The sequence below is a fragment of the Pinus tabuliformis genome, chromosome X (assembly GCF_031772625.1).
Source record: "Pinus tabuliformis cultivar Carrire ecotype Pingquan chromosome X, CPIR1, whole genome shotgun sequence".
NCBI lineage: Eukaryota > Viridiplantae > Streptophyta > Pinopsida > Pinales > Pinaceae > Pinus > Pinus tabuliformis.
In genome coordinates this window covers 124,431,114-124,450,370 of record NC_142308.1, presented here as the reverse complement: position 1 = coordinate 124,450,370, position 19,257 = coordinate 124,431,114, and the positions used below count along the sequence as shown (strand labels likewise).

Here is a 19,257-nt window from a genome sequence, read left to right as displayed (position 1 = left end):
AAGAAAACAATGGCCATGACCTCTAAACATGGCCCCTCCGCGTGACAACAACAGATGGACAAGGTCGTGGAGGAGTGCGAGGACATTTTCACCTCCCCCGCAAGGGTGCCTTTGCACTGTCAGGTCAAGCACTCCATCAATATCACCCCAGGTGCATCATTTCTTAATGGAAAAATATATCAATGCTCTATTCTGGAGAACGACGAAATCAAGAGGTCGATTCAGGAGCTACTGCAAAAGAGTCACATCCGGCCGAGTTCATCGCCCTATGGGAGCCTGATCGTGTTGGTACAGAAGAAGGATGGGACCTAGAGACTCTATATTGACTATCAGGCGTTGAACAAGATCACTGTCCAGAATAGGTACTGGATCCCACGGAATTGATGACCTTCTGGACCAACTCAAGGGAGCCAAATATTTCAGCAAGATCAACTTGAATTTTGGATATCACAAGGTACCAAACGAATCCTCCGATGTGTGGAAGACTACCTTCAAAGCCAAGGAAGACCTTTTCTAATGGATGGTTATGCTTTTCGAGTTGACGAATGCTCCTACAACCTTCATGAGGCTGATGGATGACATCTTGCGGCCATTCACCAACTAATTTGTAGTGGTATACTTGGATAACATCCTAATCTTCAGCGAGAGTTGGGAAAAGCACCTCCACCACATCCAACAGGTTCTCCAAACATTGCGGCAACACAAGTTGTGTGCCAATTTGGAGAAATGCACTTTTGGCATGACCCAGGTTCAGTGTCTGGGATACATTATTGATGAACGGGGGGTGCATGTGGATCCAGCCAAGATCCAAGTCATTTGGGATTAGCAAGCCCCAACCACTCTGACGGAGCTCCATAACTTTTTGGGTCTTGCCAATTTCTACCATAGGTTCATGTTGGAGTTCTCTCATATCACTTGACCCTTGAGTCAAGTCACCAAGGGAGGAGCAAAAGAAAAATTATTTTGGTTTGAATCTCAAAAGAAGGTGTTCGCAGAGTTGAAAGATCGCCTCTACTCTACACCAGTGCTCACATTACCATACTTGCAACAACCATTTGAGATTGAGATAGATGCCTCTGACTATGCTATTGGGAAAGTCCTTACTCAACAGGGGCATCTAGTGGCATATCAAAGTGAGACACTTTCAGACATAGTCCAGAAGTATCCCACTTATGACAAAGAGATGTATTCCATTATGCAGGTTTACTGACAATGGAAGCATTACATTTTGGGGAAGGAAACGGTCATGCACATAGACCACAGACCCCTGCAGTTCATATAGATGCAAGGGAAGTTGCAGATTGATAGCCATCAAAAGTGGTCCACATACCTGCAACAGTTCCATTTAAATATCAAGTACAAGAAGTGCAGCACCAATAATGTTGCAGACTTCCTTAGCTGACCACCGATCATGGCGTTAACCACCATGCTCAACTCTTGTGGGCACGAGACTTCTGATTGGCTGCTTCTCTACAAAATTGACCCATAATTTGGCAACAAATACCAGACGCTCTTGGAGGGTCAAAAAGTCCCAGATTTTAAACTCTAGGATATGTTCTTATGCCACCTGGGAGTCCTTTGTGTCCCTTCAAGCGAGCGTGCCAAGATGATTTGGGAAGCGCACTACAGTCGGCTCGCTGGGGGGTCGATAAAACAATGGTAGTACCGCAGAAGTATTTCTATTTGTTGAATCTTCGATAGGATGTTGAGAAGTACATCAGATTCTTCATTGCCTGCATCATTTCCAAACTAATCATCAAGAAGCAAGGCCTCTATACTATGTTGCCTACCCCTAGTTGACCTTGGGAATACATCTCCATGGATTACACGTTGAGCCTTCCTTCTACTAAGCATCGCAACGACTGTGTTTTTGTGGTCGTCAACAGATTCTCGAAGATGGTCATTATGGCAGCCTGCAAGAAGAATATCACAGCACAAGCCATTATTAAACTCTTCTTTGAACGAGTGTGGGTACACTTTGGGATCCCACAATCTATCATCTCAGATCAAGATAGTAGGTTCCTCATTACATTGTGGTCTAGTCTTTGGTCGATGGTGGACACCAAGCTCACCAAGTCCACAACTTTCCATCCCCAAATTGATGGCCAAACAGAGGTCGTCAACAGGATCATCGTATACATTTTTTGCATGTACAACTCAAAGAATCCACACACATCGGATGAGAGCCTCCCCTATGTCTAATACATCTACAACTGGGTTCTCCACAGCTCGACTGGCCACATCCCTTTTCAAGTGGGCTCGGGATTCCAACCACTATGTCCCATTGATGTGGCCATACCATTTGCAGTGACTCAAGTAGATTCGGCTCATGTCCAGTCCAAAGCTGACAAGGCAAATAACTTCATTGAGCACATTTAGTACATCCACCAACATGTCCATGACATATTAGATAGAGCCAATGCTAAGTACAAGCAGTGACATGATCAGTATCAGGTGCCATACAAGTTCTAGCTGGGCGACACAGTTTTTCTACATTTGCAAAAGGAGCACCTCACTGGGCCCCATCGCAAGTTTCCTTGGTCTACACCCAGTATTCCACCATTCCTTGGTCTACACCCAGTATTCCACCATTCCTTGGTCTACACCTAGTGTTCAATGTGGACCACCTTCGACCCTACTTTCCACCATTGTTGGACACATCCAACATTACGGAACAACTCACACAAACAGAGTTAAACCCAGACTACATGGAACAAGCCAAAAAATTGATCAGATCATGGACACACAGATCAAGAACACTCGAGAGTAAAGGATCTAACTATATCGATTTGTCAAAGCAAGCCAACTCCTTCACCAGGGCAAGTGGCTTGCTAGGGAGCAACTTCAATAGAAGTTTCCACATCTCATGGAGGAACTCAATGCAATGGGGACCATTGCTTCCTAAGGGGGGGATGATCCAGGTGGATCATGCTGGCAACCCACCTATTCCACTTGGACCCCCACCACTGTTTCTTTCAGGTTTTCAGTTTCCTCAATTGTAGCACAATTTACTATTTTTTGGCAGTTTTTTGGGTCCTAAACTTATGGATCCATTTTGAGGCCCTAAATTATGTTTTTTTGGAAAATCACATGCGAACAAATATGAAATTTCTACTTGATATGAAATTTTAGTAGTTGCAATCCTCGGATATATCTTTCTAGTGAGGCATCGTGTGCATCAAACGAAGTTCATATGCCAAAGTTACGACCCCAGGAAGTTGATGTACCAATTTACCCAAACGGGGCCCATATTTTGGTGTTTCATCTCTTAGGATTAGGTTTTTGGATGTTTGGGGTTTTCCATTATTTCTCAAAAATAAATTGGCCTTCAAGCCTCATTATAACATAGTTCAAAGGCATGTAGCCACCACATCTCTTCTCAAAGGTAAGCTACCATTTCCCGAGCTATTTTATTCCCATTCTGTTTGTAAGCATATTTCAGTTATTTGATATTAATGAAATGAATTTGTATTTCTGCTGCATCTCTATATTTATGGTTATATGTGTAATTTGTTGCGTCGCTATTTAAATTTCGATCAGTGGTATCAAAGCGGTCTGCTCTTTCTCGATCCTTCTTTGCATGTCCCCAACGAGGTCGGGGTATAAGGAGTTAGTGCTCGATCTGGTTAAACCCTTGCAAGATCAACCTCGCAAACCCTGAGAGTCACTTATGGGGGAAGAAAAGAAAGATGAGGGAGTAGGAGATCTTATCAAAATATTGCTCGAGGAGGCCCACGAGAAACAAAGGAATGCGATGATGGATAACTTTGCGCAAATCCTTCAACAGTTGCCCACCGGCAGTGCATCCACATCTAGCTACCACTCTGGAGGCGCCACTCCTTTTAAGGTACAAGTAAACTTTGACATCCCCATATTTGAAAGCCAAATAGATGCAGATGTCATTAAATAAATGGTTAAATATGCTAGAAGGATAGTTTTATGTTCATGATTTTTCCAGCCGGAAAAATATTACTTTTACTCTTCTCAAAGTCGCCCTCCACATCAAGGACTGGTGGGAAACCTACTATGCGCAGAAGGATGAAAGTACACCCACTATTTTCAGTCGCACCCACTTGGAATTCATTCTGGGATGTCATCAAGGAGTAGTACTACCCTATCAGAAGCTATGAGGATAAATACATAAAGTGGACCACGCTGTAGCGGGGAAGGGACCAAGACATGCCGGAGTTTACCAATGTTTTTCGTACCCTTCGCACGAAGTTAGGTATCAAGGATTCTGAGAAACATTTGGTACTCAAGTACCGTAGCTTCCTACACAGGTACATCCAGGATGAGATGGAGTTCCTAGACGTTTCCTCGCTTGGCACGACGTACCAATACACTGTCAAGATCTAGCAGAAGCTTAAACAGAAAAAGCGAGACTTTCGATCTATGAATCCGAAGCAAGGGAAAGGTACCCCAAAACGCAAAACAAAGGACAAATCCAAGGTGGGGAGGCCCAAGAAAACCACTAAAGCCTCAAGAAAAGAACAACACCACGAAGCTGAAGAAGGACACGGGAAAGTGGTGTGAGTTCTATAAGAGCTTCACTCACAACACAATTGAGTTTCAGGCCAAGCAGTCGCTGGTGGCCGAGCTGAAGGCTTCTGAATCAGATGCATGTTCTGACTCTGAGTCAAAACTCAATAAGGGGAACGAAAAAGGGAAGAAGATTATCGATACAGAGCCCAATGCCAATGTTTCCACCATGAAGATCCAAAAGGAGGAGCTTGAAGATCCAGAGGAAGAGGAGCGCCTCTTCCATTCCCAAATGTGGGTAAAGGGTTCCCCGCTAAAGTTCATTATCCACAGCGGGAGCCAAAATAACCTAATTTCAACAAATTTCGTGAAGTGGATGGTCTCAACGACCACATCAAACCCATAACTATACACCATTGGGTGGCTTTACCAAGGACATGATCATCGCATCAGCGAGCAATGTTTCCTTCCCTACAACATCAAGCCCTTCACGGATGAGGTATTATGTGATGTTCCTCTTCTTGATGTTTTTGATGTATTATGAGGCCAACCATACTTGTGAAAGTGACATGTTGTGTATGAGTCAAGGCCTCGAGCTATTATTGTTACCTCGGGAAATAAGTTGTATAGGATACCGGAGGTAGCACCACCTACCGTCATCTCTTTGGTTACTACAAAACAATTCAGTAAGCTCATTTCAAAAACTGGGAAATTTGTTTTCCTGATGATATGCCCTCAAGGAAAGAAGAATATGGTGGCCATGACCTCCAGGCAGGTCCCCTATGCATGACAACAACAGATGGACAAGGTCATGGAGGACTACGAGGACATCTTCACCTCCCCCAAAGCGGTGCCTTTGCATAGTAAAGTTAAGCACTCCATCGATTTGACACCAGGTGCATCGTTGCCCAATGGACCAATATATCGGTGCTTTGTTTTGGAGAAGGATGAAATCAAGAGGTAGATTCAAGAGATGCTACAGAAATTTCACATCCGGTCAAGTTCATCGCCCTGTGGGAGCCCAATCGTGTTGGTGTAGAAGAAGGATGGGACTCGAAGACTCTGTATTGACTATCAGGCGCTGAACAAGATCACACTCTGGAATAGGTATCAGATCGCATAGATTGATGACCTTCTGAACCAACTCAAGGGGTCTAAATATTTTAGCAAGATCGACTTGAAGTTCGTATATCACCAGTTAGCAATCAAACCCTTCGATGTGTGGAAGATTGCCTTCAAAGCCAAGGAGGGCCTTTTCGGATGGCTGGTTTTGCCTTTCGGGTTGACGAATGCTCCTAAAACCTTCATAAGGTTGATGGATGACATCTTGCAGCCACTCACAAACTCATTTTCAGTGGTATACTTGGATGACATCATGATCTTCAGCCAGATTTGAGAAGAGCACCTCCACCACATCCGACAGGTTCTTCAAACACTGCGACAACACAAATTGTGTGCCAATTTGGAGAAATGCACTTTTGGCATGACCCAAGTCCAGTATATGGGATACATTATTGATGAATGGTGGGTGCATCTAGATCCAACCAGGATACATTTCATTCGGGATTGGCCAACGCCAACCACTCTAACAGAGCTTTGCATTTTTCTAGGTCTTGTCGATTTCTACTGCAGGTTCGTGTTGGGGTTCTCACATATCACTTGGCCCTTGAGTCAAGTCACTAAAGGAGGAGTGAAACAAAAATTATTTTGGTCTGAATCTCAACAAAAGGCGTTTTCAGAGTTGAAACATCATCTCTGATCTGTACTAGTAGTCACATTACCAGACTTGCAACAACCATTTGAGATCAAAACAGATGCCTATGACTATGTTATTGGGGCAATCCTTACTCAACAGGGGAATCTAGTGGCATATCACAGTGAGACACGATCCGAAAGTATCCCACTTATGACAAAGAGATGTATTCCATTGTGCAGGCATGTCGACAATGGAAGCATTACATTTGGGGGAAGGAAACAGTCATCCACACAGACCACCGACCCCTGCAGTTCATCTAGACACAAGGGAAGTTGGAAAATGATCGCCATCAGAAGTTGTCGACATACCTGCAACAGTTCCATTTGAATATCAAGTACAAGAAGGCCAACACCAATAATGTTGCAGACTGCCTCAATCGACCACTAATCACGGCATTAACCACCTTTGTCAACTCTTGTGGGCACGAGACATATGATTGGCCACTTCTCTACAAAAGCGACCCAGAATTCGGCCGCACATACCACACGCTCTTGGAGGGTTAGAAAGTTCCAAATTTTCACCTCCAAGATGCAATGTTATGCCACCTGGGACACCCTTGTGTCCCTTTAAGAGAGTGTGCCAATATGATTTGGGAATCGCACTACAATCGGGTCGCTTGGCATTTTAGGGTCGTGAAAACAATGGTAGTATTGCATAAGTATTTAAATTGGACGAATCTCCGACAGGATGTCGGGAAGTACATCAAATCCTGCACTATCTGTGCCATTGTGAAACCGACTATCAAGAAGCAAGGCCTCAATACTCTGCTTCCTACCCCTAGTTGACCTTGGGAATCCATCTCTATGGATTACATGTCGAGCCTTCCTTCTACTAAGCATGGCAATGACTATGTTTTTGTGGTTATCGACAGATTCTTGAAGATTACCATTATGGCAGCGCACAAAAAGAATATCACAACAAAAGCCACTACTAAACTCTTCTTTCAATGAGTGTGGGTACAATTTGGGATCCCGCGATCTATCATCTCATATCAGGACTGCAGGACCTTAGTACATTTTGGTCTTGTCTCTGGTCGATGCTACACAACAAGCTCACTAAGTCCACAACTTTCCATCCCCAAACTGACGTCCAGACAAAGGTCATCAACAGGATGATTGTACACATTATGCGCATGTACAACTCAAAACATCCATGCACATGGGATTAGAGCCTCCCCTATGTCTAGCATAGCTATAACCAGGCTCTCCACATCTTGATTGGCCACAGTCTTTTTCAAGTGGGCTTGGGATTCAAAATCGACTCAGGCAGATTTGGCTCAAAACGACACTTCAATGATCACATTCAGCACATCCACCAATAGTTCCATAACATATTGGACAGAGCCAATGTTAAGTACAAGCAATGGCATGATTAGCATCGGGTGCCAACAAGTTTCAAGTGGGCGACAAAGTTTGGGTACATTTGCAGAAGGAGTGCATCACTAGGCCCCACTGCAAGCTTCGCCCGCTCTGATATGGGTCATAAATCATCACCAAGGCAATATGGGACAATGCCTTCGAGCTCATTTTTCCACCATTCCTTGGTCTTCACCTAGTGTTCAAAGTGGACTGCCTTCGGCCTTACTTTTTACCATTGTTGGACACATCTGACATTGCAGAACAACTCACACGATCAGAGTTAAACCCAAACTACATGGAACAAGCCGCAACTGATCGGATCATAGACACATAGATCAAGAACACTAGACAACAAATGATGCAACTATATCGAGTTGTCAAAGCAAGCCAACTCCTTCACCAGGGAAAGTGGCTCACTAGGGACCAAGTTCAGCAGAAGTTTCCTCATCTCATGGAGGAACTCAACGCAATGGGGACCATTGCTTCCTAAGGGGGGAGGAATGATCCAAGTGGATCATGGTGGCCACCTGCCTATTCCACTTGGGCCCCCACATTGTTTCTTTCAATTTTTTAGTTTCCTTAATTGTAGCACAGTTTACTATTTTTGGCAGTTTTTTCGGGTGCTAAACTTTCAGAGTTGTTTTGAGGACCTAAATGATGTTTTTTGGAAAATCAACTGCATGCTTTCATGATTTTTAAACTTGATATTTTAGGTCAACAGTTGTATTCCTAGGATAGATATTTCTGATGAGGTATCGTGTGCGTCAAACGGAGATTGTCTGCCAAAGTTACAACCTCGGGAAGCTGATGTACCAATTTACCCCAATAAGGCCCATAGTTTGGTGTTTCATCTCCTAGGGTTAGGTTTTTTTATTTTTGGGGTTTTCCATTGTTTCTTAATAATATATAGGCCTTTAAGACTCATTGTAACATAGTTCATAGGTATGTAGCCGCCACATCTCTTCTCATAGATGAGCTACCATTGCTTGAGCTAGTTTATTTCCACTTTGTTTGTAAGCATATTTTAGTTCTTTGATATTAATGAAATGAAGTTTTATTTCTGTTGCATCTCTGTGTTTATGGTTATATTTATAATTTGTTACGTTCCTGTTAAAATTCAGATCAATGGTATCAAAGAAGTCTTCTCTTTCTTGATCCTTCTTTGCATGTCCCCAACGAGGTCGGGGTATAAGGAGTTAGGGCTCTATCTGGTTGAACCCTTGCAAAATCAACCTCGCAAACCCCGACGGTCGCCCAAGTGGGAAGAAAAGAAAGGTTAGGGATTAGGAGATTCTATCAAAATATTGCTAAAGGAGGCCCTCGAGAAACAAAGGAACGCGATGATGGATAACTTTGCCTAGATCCTTCAACAGTTGCCCACCTATGGCACATCCACATCTAGCTGCCACTATGGAGGCGCCACTCCTTTTAAGGTACAAGTAAACTTTGACATCCCCATATTTGAGGGCCAAATAGATGCAGACATCATAGATAAATGGTTAAATCTGCTAGAAGGATATTTTTTTGTTCATGATTTTTCCAGTTGGGAAAATATTACTTTTGCTCTTCTTAAAGCCGACCCCCACGTCAAGCACTGGTGGGAAACCTACTGTGAGGAGAAGGATGAAAGTACGCCGTCACTTTTTTCAGCCACACCCACTTGGAATTCATTCCGAGATGCCATCAAGGAGTAGTACTACCCTCTTGGGAGATATGAGGATAAATACATAAAGTGGACCACGCTAAGTTAGGGAAGGGACCAAGACGTGCCAGATTTTACCAATGTTTTTCATACCCTTCTCATGAAGTTAGGTATCAAGGATTCTGAGAAACATTTGGTACTCAAGTATTGCGACTGCCTACATAGGTACATCCAAGATGAGATGGAGTTCCTTGACATATCCTCGTTCAACACGGCATACCGATACATTGTCAAGATCGAGCAGAAGCTTAAACAGAAAAATTGAGATTCTAGATCTACAAATCCGAAGCAAGGGAAAGGTCCCCAAACCGCGGGATAAAGGAGAAAGGCAAGGCAAGGTGCCCTAGGACAACGCACCAAATCTGCAAGTAAATAATTACATCGTGAAGCCCGAAGAAGGAGACGAGAAAGTGGTGTGAGTTCCATAAGAGCTCCAGTAACAACACGAGTGTCTGGCTAAGCAGTCACTGGTGGCCAAGCTGAAGGCTTTTGAATCATATGAATGTTCTGACTCTAAGTTAGAACCCAACAAGGAGAATGAAAAAGGAAGTAGATTATTGATGTGGATCCCAACGCCACCATTGCCACCACAAAGATCTAGAAGGAGGAGCTCGAAGATCCAGAGGAGGAGAAGCGCCTCTTCCACTCCAAGATATGGGTAAAGGGTTTCCCACTACAGTTCATTATCAACAGCGGAAGCCAAAAGAGCCTCATTTCAGCAGAGGTCATGAAGCAGATGGGCTTATCGACCACAACACACCCACAACCGTACACCATTGGTTGGCTTAACCAAGAATGGGATCTTCGCATCAGCTAGCAGTCTCGCCTTCCATACAATATTAAGACCTTCACGGATGAGGTATTATGTGACGCTTCTCCCCTTGATGTTTGTGATGCATTATTAGGCCAACCCTACTTGTGGAAGCAACATGATGTGTATGAGTCAAGGCCTCTCGCTGTTATTGTTACCTTGGGAAATAAGTTGTACATGATACCGGAGGTAGCACTGCCTACCGCCATCTCTTTGGTTATTGCAAAATAATGCAGTAACCTCATTTCCAAATCTGGGGAATTTGTTTCCCTAATGATACGCCCTCAGGGAAAGAAGAAGACAGTGTCCACGACCGCGAGACAGGGCCCCTTCGCACGACAACAATATATGGAAAAGGTCATGGAGGAGTACGAGAACATCTTCACCTCCCCTGTAGGGGTGCCACTGCACTGTCAGGTCAAGCACTCCATCGATCTAACCCCAGGTGTGTCGTTTCCCAATGGGCCAATTTATTAGAGCACTGTTCTGGAGAATGACGAAATCAAGAGGCAGATTCAGGAGCTGTTGTAGAAAGGTCACATCCGGTCAAGTTCATCACCCCATGGGAGCCCGATCATGTTGGTAGAAAAGAAGGATTTGACTTGGAGACTCTGTATTGACTATCGGGCGTTGAACAAGATCACTGTCGGGAATAGGTATCTGATCCCACGGATTGATGATCTTATGGACCAACTCAAGGGGCCCAAATATTTCAGCAAGATCAAATTGAAGTCTAGATGTCACCAGGTACCAATCGAACCCTTTGATGTGTGGAAGACTGCCTTCAAATCTAAGGAGGACTTTTTCAAATGGCTGGTTATGCCTTTCAAGTTGACGAATGCTCCTGCAACCTTCATGAGGCTGATGGATGACATCTTGCGACCATTCACCAACTCATTTGTAGTGGTATACTTGGATTACATCCTGATCTTTAGCCAGAGTTTGGAAGAGCACCTCCACCACATCCGACAGGTTTTCTAAACATTGTGGCAACACAAGATGTGTGCCAATTTGGAGAAATGCACTTCTGGCATGACCCAGGTTCAGTATCTAGGATACATTATTGATGAACGAGGGGTGCATGTGGATCCAGCCAAGATCCAAGTCATTCGGGATTGGCCAGCCCCAAGCACTCTGACAGAGCTCTGCAGCTTTCTAGGTCTTGCCAATTTCTACCGCAAGTTCATGTTGGGGTTCTCTCATATCACTTGGCCCTTGAGTCAAGTCACCAAGGGAGGAACAAAAGAAAAATTATTTTGGTTTGAATCTCAACAGAAGGTGTTCGAAGAGTAGAAACATCGCCTCTGCTCTACACTAGTGCTCACATTACCAGACTTGCAACAACCATTTGAGATTGAGATAGATGCCTATAACTATGTTATTGGGGTAGTCCTTACTCAATAAGGCATCCAGTGGCATATCACAGCGAGACAATTTCAGACACAGTCCGGAAGATCAGGTAGGATGGAGATGGTGACTTGCAACCTAAAATATTTAGGGTTAACTCATACATTTTACCTTTCTCTTTAGTTCGCCTCTTGACCTCTTGCTGCAGTTTTTGTCTTTGTTTTTCCTTTTCCATCTCATCTTTCCTCGTTTACCGCTTTATCAACTTTTCTGTCAGCAATTCTTTGGCCCACTGATCCTGAAGGGTATGAATAACCTTTTGATGTTCTTCCAAATAAATCACTATATTTTTCACGGAAAGTTCCATTTGCTTCCAATTTTGCAATTCTGATACCAACAAAAGTCTTTCTGAATACCACCCTGCTTCAGGGTCTGTGCATTTTCTTGTGCAATAACAGTAGAGGGTGTAACAACATCTCGTGTTTTGAGTTGCTCTGTGTCAACTGTTGCTTCTTGTGTATCAACAACATCGTTGATAGGCTCTCGTGGAGCAACTCTCAATTTTTCTTCCTTGAAAACCTTTGTCTCAACTGTTGGTTGTTGTGTATCAATAGCATCGTTGACAGGTTCTTGTGTATCGGTTTCTAGGTTAAAATCCATGGGGTGCTCCATTTCAACTGTTGGTTCTTGTGTGTTAGCAACATTGTCAATGGGTTCTTATGTATCAACCTCCCATGGTTCTGTTTGGGTTCCTTCTGAGATGGTGGTTGCAACACAAATCTTGTACCCTGTTGTTGCTAAACCCTCAACACATTCTATACATAAAGGCCCCTTGTGTGGGTTCTGATCCTAACTTATCAACAACCTTAGCCAATGTATTGAGACCCAAAACCTTTGTTTTCATTTTTCTACCTCCTAATTGCCGCTTTAATTCCTTATTTTCTGCTTCTAGCTTCTTAATTTTAAGCAGCAAGGTTCAGGTTTCATTCTTACCTAATGAAGAACCATCTTCTTGCTTGGTTTATTTCCTCTTCTTCTGCTTCTTTATCTCTTCTTACTTCTCCTTTTATTATTTTTGGTTACCTGGTTTCTTCTTAGATGGTGGCGAGGGTTCTTGTTTCTTCTTGGACGGTGGTGAGGGTTCTTGTTTCTTCTTGGACGAAGGCGAGGGTTCTGGTTGAGCAACAACCTTAACCTTTTTCTTTTGTATTCTGCCACCCACTGATTTCTCAAGTGACCTCTTCTTAACTCTAATTCTCGAAGATTATCCCTTCTCTTTAGTTGCATCATCTTTCCCCGAAGCATCCGGAGGAGTTTCAGCTTGTCTCTGTCATGGGGCTTATGTGCCTTCACTGATAAAGTTTTCCCAATTTCTTCCTTGCTCCTCCATAGCTTCCATTATGATTATTTTTATGAGGCGAGGATTGGTAATGCAACTCTCTAGATGCAAGGTTACCTTTACCAAGGCAACCATTTGTTTCAAATTTTCCAACGGAAAATAGGGAAGACTAACTAATTTCCCATGCGGAAGATGGCTCAATAACGGAAAATGATAGTCGAAAACTATCGTCGAGAGCCCCTCACATGTAATGTATTTGATCATGAAATTCACAACATCGTTCCATGGCTAAGGAAGGGAAAGGCAGTCAATTCCTCTTCCCTTCTTCACCAATTGTTCTTCTCCCTGCAAGAATTCATCTTTAAGGGTTAGGTCATTATTTTTTCGGTTGAACCACCCCTTCCCTTCGGGTCGAAGTGTTGTTACTCTGGAAATCTGATCTGATTTAGAATATTAGTTTGCGGTGCTAAGATATTCCTCAGATTATAAACAAAATGCTTTTATTGTGCTTAAGGATTCATCAATTTTTGCAAATAAAATGAAGAGTTTTTATGTTAATTTTATGAGTAATTTAAAATAAATCGGAAACTGAAATACATTATAAACATGTATAGAACATCATCAAAAACACATTACAACAAGCATATGATAAAGGATTTCACCCCTCCTGGGCTACGTCTCCTTGGTCCAGCTTCCAATGGCTTGGGCCTCTCTATTATGCTTGTTTGGTCCCAACTTACCAAGGCAAGTTAAGCTCTCAATTCTTTTATCAACCCAGGAAAGTACACTTAGAGGTGCTTACCTAAAATATATAGATCTAGAAGGCTCTAAAATTCTAATGGCTACCTAATGGACTAAATTATCGGTGCTTTCTACAAAAGATCCTTTATTATCCTTTTAAATCATTTAAACATCAATCTAAGAGAAACAAACCCTATGGAATTCTAGTTGCAGACTAACAAAAGTAGAGTGTTGATGATTGACTGTAATCCTACATTCCCTTACAAGAATATTACTTCAAAGAATTTGTACAATCTCAGCAGTCCAAAATAATTTCAATTTAAATCACACAGTGAATAAGATAAGAAGTGTTATAAACCAATATCAGGTAGACCTCTTACAAGAATCATTTACCAAACTGAAAATTGAATTTTAAAACTCCATTCTTAAATCACTTTGTTGACACCTAATCCGAAACGGATGGGTGAACTGGACAGTCATCTAGAAGATGAACTGATCCGTTTTCATTTTTGTATATATAAGCATGAGTTACCTAATGAATAATATCAATCGGTTTTGTCTCTCGTTCAATGTGGAGTTACCCTGGCCTGACATGGTATCAGAGCACAGGTCCCAAAATAGGTTGTAACTCCTGCCCTGAGCACTGTGCTGCTCTGTCCTGCGCCCCTCTGTCCTGTCTGTCCTGCGCTGCTCTGCCTCTGGCCTGGCGCAGAAAGAATCAATGTCTGGCCATGCCTGAACGTTTCATTCTCTGCGCATGCAAGACTGTGTGAAATTCCATTTTTCCATACGCCCGTTACTATTGACCTGGTCCTGCTGTTGTTTTGTCTTCTAAGGGCGAAGAAAGCGTTATGTATCCCTTTTGAAACCATGAATCTTATTACCGTAACAGTCATGAACTCAAGCCGGTTTACTCTGCGGAGGAATTTCGTTTCTGTCGTCGGCGCTTACAGTCATTAGAATTCCAGAATTCCTACATTCTCTTCATCTACAGTCCTCTCTTTTCGCTTTGATTATACAATAGCTTTGTTGCCTACTAATATTTTATTCACATAGTCCGATGCATGTTGCTCAATGTTTCTAATCCAGTTCCTAATGTTGTTGAAAGACGATTCGTCAGTCACATCATAAACCAGAAGAATGCCCATTGCACCACGATAGTATGCTGTTGTAATAGTGCAGAAACGCTCTTGACCAGCAGTGTCCCAAATTTGCAATTTGATACGCTTCCCATCAAGCTCAATAGTCCTAATCTTAAAGTCGATCCCTATGGTAGTTATGAAACTGGTGGTGAAAGAGTCATCTGAAAAAACGGAGGAGGAGACAACTTTTACCCACACCGCTGTCACCGATCAACAGCAGTTTTATGAGATAGTCATAATCCGCTCGACCTCTCGCCGGTCCCGAAGCCATTCCTGAGACCCTGAGCTACGCTCCTTGGGGACGCTTTGCCTGGCATCAAGCTTTCGGACTCCGTATTCGGTCATGGCAGCCATATCTGCGGTCTCTAAAATACCCACCACCGTTTTCTCAAATTTCAATTGAGTGTTGCTGCAAGACCTGTGGAAGACCGAGATTGAGAGGGGCTGCAATGGAGAAGGATTTGCATTGCAGAAGAGGACTGTATAAGAGCTGTGGCGCTCGCTTACCAAACGGGTGCTCAAGACAGTAACGGTTGGGGTGAGACCTGAACAAGCGATATTGAAATTTATATTTTACATCATTTTAAGGCTGCCATCTCATTCAAACATGCCATCAAATATCCATTGAAGTTCCTGTATAGATTGATTAACGCATTGGCTCTTTCCTACATCATTTGAAGGCCGCCATCTCATTTGGTGCGCATCCAGGGAAATTGTGTTGTGTTATATGTTATGCGTTGAATGTTTTTTTTTAACGCATATGTAACATCAAAGACTATGTGTGATATATTATGCGTTGAATGTTTTTCTGAACGGTATGTAACATCAAAGACTATGTATGATGGTTCGATCATGTTAGTTATTGTCAATGCTGGTATGCATTGGTTTCTGCGCTGGCCTGCTACATTATTTTTTTTGCAGAGCGAACAGATGTGGATCATATTTCATAGTGACATAGGTACAAGAGAGATGATTTTAATGGCAGTATAATGTGTGCCGTTGATATGTATTTATGATAGCAGTTTTTGTATTGTAAGCAGTTTTCAAAGGGGTTATATAAGCAGTTTCAAAAGCATTCAAGGTCATATCAGTCAGAACAATTGCACAATTTGTTTTTTATGCTGTATTGAAGCACAAAGTAATATAATATTTCAATGAAATTCTGATGCCTTCTGCCACATATTAGAGGGATTTAAAGGCTATAAAGTGAGGATTTTTTAACAGAAGTAATTTTTATCAGCGAAATTATTTTTCTATCAGCAGAAATAATTTTTGTTACAGTATGCATTCAAGAGAAAGAGGAAGATACTTCAGAGGCGGGGGGGGCAGACACCCTCAAGAAGAAAAGGCAGACTTACATTGCATTCGCTGCAAACGAAATGGATCTCATGATGCTTCTACATGCAAGCTACCATGGGAAAAGATTGAGCAGAGAAGAAATCAGCAGAAAGGTAAAACTGATGACAAAGACAAAGGTAAAGCACCTGAATCCGCTCACTATATTGAGGCACAATGTAACATTGGAGTAAATGAAGATTTGTTTAATGCTTCACTTACTTCTTCGAAAAATGACTGGTTGCTTGATTCAGGAGCAACCTGTCATATGACTCATAGGAAAGATTTTTTTGAAGATTTCACTGATAATGTTGATGGAGCAGTATACTTTGCAGATCAGTCAAAAATCAAGCCATCAGGGCTTGGCACAGTCAAGCTTAAACTGCCTGGTCTTCCAGACTTTCTTCTAGATCATGTTCTATATCTCCCACAGCTCAAGAGAAACTTGTTGTCCCTGGTCCACATCCGCCAGCAAGGTCACTCCATTCATATGTTTGATGGAAAGCTTGAGGTAAGAAAGGCATCTGACCATTCACTTGTCATGAGGGGTATAGAAGAAGAAAGACTTCTTAAACTGCAAGGAACCTCTGCTCATGCACAGCATTTTTCATATATTTCTCATCATGATGAAGGTACACTTCCATCAAGTTTATTATGGCATGCTAGATTTGGACATTTAAACTATGATAGTCTCCGCTTGTTGAAGAAAAATGGTGTTGCTGGTTTGCCTACAATTCCTAGAAAACATAAACAATGTGATGCTTGCATTCTAGGAAAGCATAGCAAACAGTCTTTTCATGATTCACATTCAAGAGCACATAGGAAGCTTGAACTTATTCATTCAGATTTATGTGGTCCAATGCCTGTTCCTTCTGCAAATGGAAATAAGTATATCATGACATTTATTGATGATTACACCAGAATGTGTTGGGTTTACTTATTGAAGAACAAATCTGATGCTTTTCAAACATTCAATAATTTTCATAAGTGGATTGAAAATGATGCACAATCTCATATTGGATCTATTCGCACTGATAATGGAAAAGAATATACATCAAATGAATTTGAACACTATCTTCACCAACATGGGATTAAACATCAAACAACTGTGCCTTATAATCCTCAACAGAATGGTGTAGCTGAAAGAATGAACAGAACAATTTTGAATATGGTACGATCCATGCTTTTCTTCAAAAATGTAAAGACAATGTTTTGGGCTGATGCTGTTCTATGTGCTGCATATATAAAGAATAAATGTCCATCTAGTGCTATAAGAAACAAGACTCCTTATGAATTGTGGTATGGACATGTTCCTTCGGTAAAACATCTCAGGATATTTGATTCCACCTGTTATGCTTTAATACCAAAGGTACATAGAAACAAACTTGGTGCTAGAAGTCGTAAGTGTATCTTCCTGGGGTATTCAAACACATCTAAAGCATACCGCCTTTATGATGAAGTAAATAAAAAGTTTGTTTTATCTAGAGATGTCATTTTTCTTGAATCATCCAAATCTGACAGTGTTGTTGAGCGGCAACTTGATCGCTTGGATAGATTCACAAAACCGAAATCATTCCAAGAGTTTGATAATCAGATTCCACATCTTGAAGGGGGGATTCCTATACTAGATCAACATGTGGAATCTTCTTCTGAAGAACAATCTCCCCTGCATGACACTCCAACAACGGATGATGCTTTAAGTGATGTAATTGATAGAATTGGGAGACTTAATCTTGATTCAGTCCCAACTCAATCAACAGAACAGCCTGGACCATCTCAGAAAGGTCCCCCAAAGTGGCTGACAAAGACACTTGAAAGTGTTCATCCTGATGAAATTGGAAAAACAGGAACCAGAAATACAAACCGACAAGATGGAGGTGATGTAGATAACTCTAATTCACCTGTTGATATGGATATTACTTATGATTGTGAATTGAACTTGTCTACAGATTTTGAGCCAACTTCCTTCAAAGAAGCTGCTTCTCATGATGAATGGAAAGAAGAGATGCAGAAGGAGTATGATGCCCTCATAAAGAATGGCACTTGGAAGCTGGTTGATCCTCCATTTGGAACCAAACCAATTGGCTGCAAGTGGGTCTACAAGAACAAGTACAAAGTTGATGGCTCACTTGACAAGCACAAAGCTAGGCTTGTGGCAAAAGGTTTTGCACAGAAGGAAGGGGTCGATTATGAGGAAACTTTTGCTCCCACAACAAAATGGGCCACCATCCGGACACTCTTTGCACTAGCTGCTCAGAACGGTTGGAAAGTCCATCAAATGGATGTAAAAACTGCATTCTTGAATGGAGATCTAAAAGAGAATGTTTTTATGTCCCAGCCTAAAGGATTTGCTGTGAAAGGACATGAACACAAAGTATGCAAACTTGTGAAGTCCTTGTATGGCCTCAAACAAGCACCACGAGCCTGGTATGAAAAACTAACTGAGCATCTTCTGAAACTCAACTTCAAACATTTTGATCTTGATGATGCAACTTTATTTGTCAAGAAAGTTGGCAAAACAGTTGTATATCTTGTGGTATATGTAGATGATCTTTTAATGACAGGGAACAATGAAAGCTATATTGCATCCATAAAGAAAGAATTAGGAAAATTTTTTGAAATGACTGATTTGGGCTATGTTCATTACTATCTTGGCATTGAAGTAACCCAACATCCAAAGTCCATATTTCTTTCTCAAAAGAAATACATTGGAGATTTGTTAAACGGATTTGGCATGACAGAGTGCAATCCCCTTTCTACTCCAATGGAACAAAACTTGAAGCTCACATCTATTGAAGGAAAGGAATTTGAGGATGCAACAAAGTATAGACAGCTTGTAGGAAGTCTCATCTACCTCACTACTACCAGACCAGACATTTCATTTGCTGTTGGAATCCTCTCCAGGTTTATGCAAAAGCCTTGTGAGGGACATTGGTCTGCTGCAAAAAGAGTTCTAAGGTACTTGAAGGGAACTCAAGACCTTGGAATCAAGTATACACAGGTGGACGACTTCAACTTGATTGGATACTCTGATTCAGACTTCGATGGAGACAAAGAAACTGGGGTATCTACTTCAGGATATGCTATGAGTCTTGGATCAGGAGCTGTCTCCAGGAGATCACGCAAACAATCAGTACCAGCAGATTCCACAACAGAAGCAGAATACGTGGTAGCAGCTGAAGCAACGAAAGAAATTGTGTGGCTCAGGAAAATTCTTGAAGATTTGCAAGTAAAACAAATACAATCT

At 42.0% G+C, this 19,257-nt stretch overlaps 1 pseudogene; it reads right to left on the bottom strand.

Moving 5' to 3' along the window:
• Positions 1-14,546: 14,546 nt before the first annotated feature.
• LOC149138748 (ras-related protein RAB1BV-like) lies at positions 14,547-14,963 on the bottom strand (annotated as a pseudogene).
• Between the last annotated feature and the right edge of the window lie 4,294 nt (positions 14,964-19,257).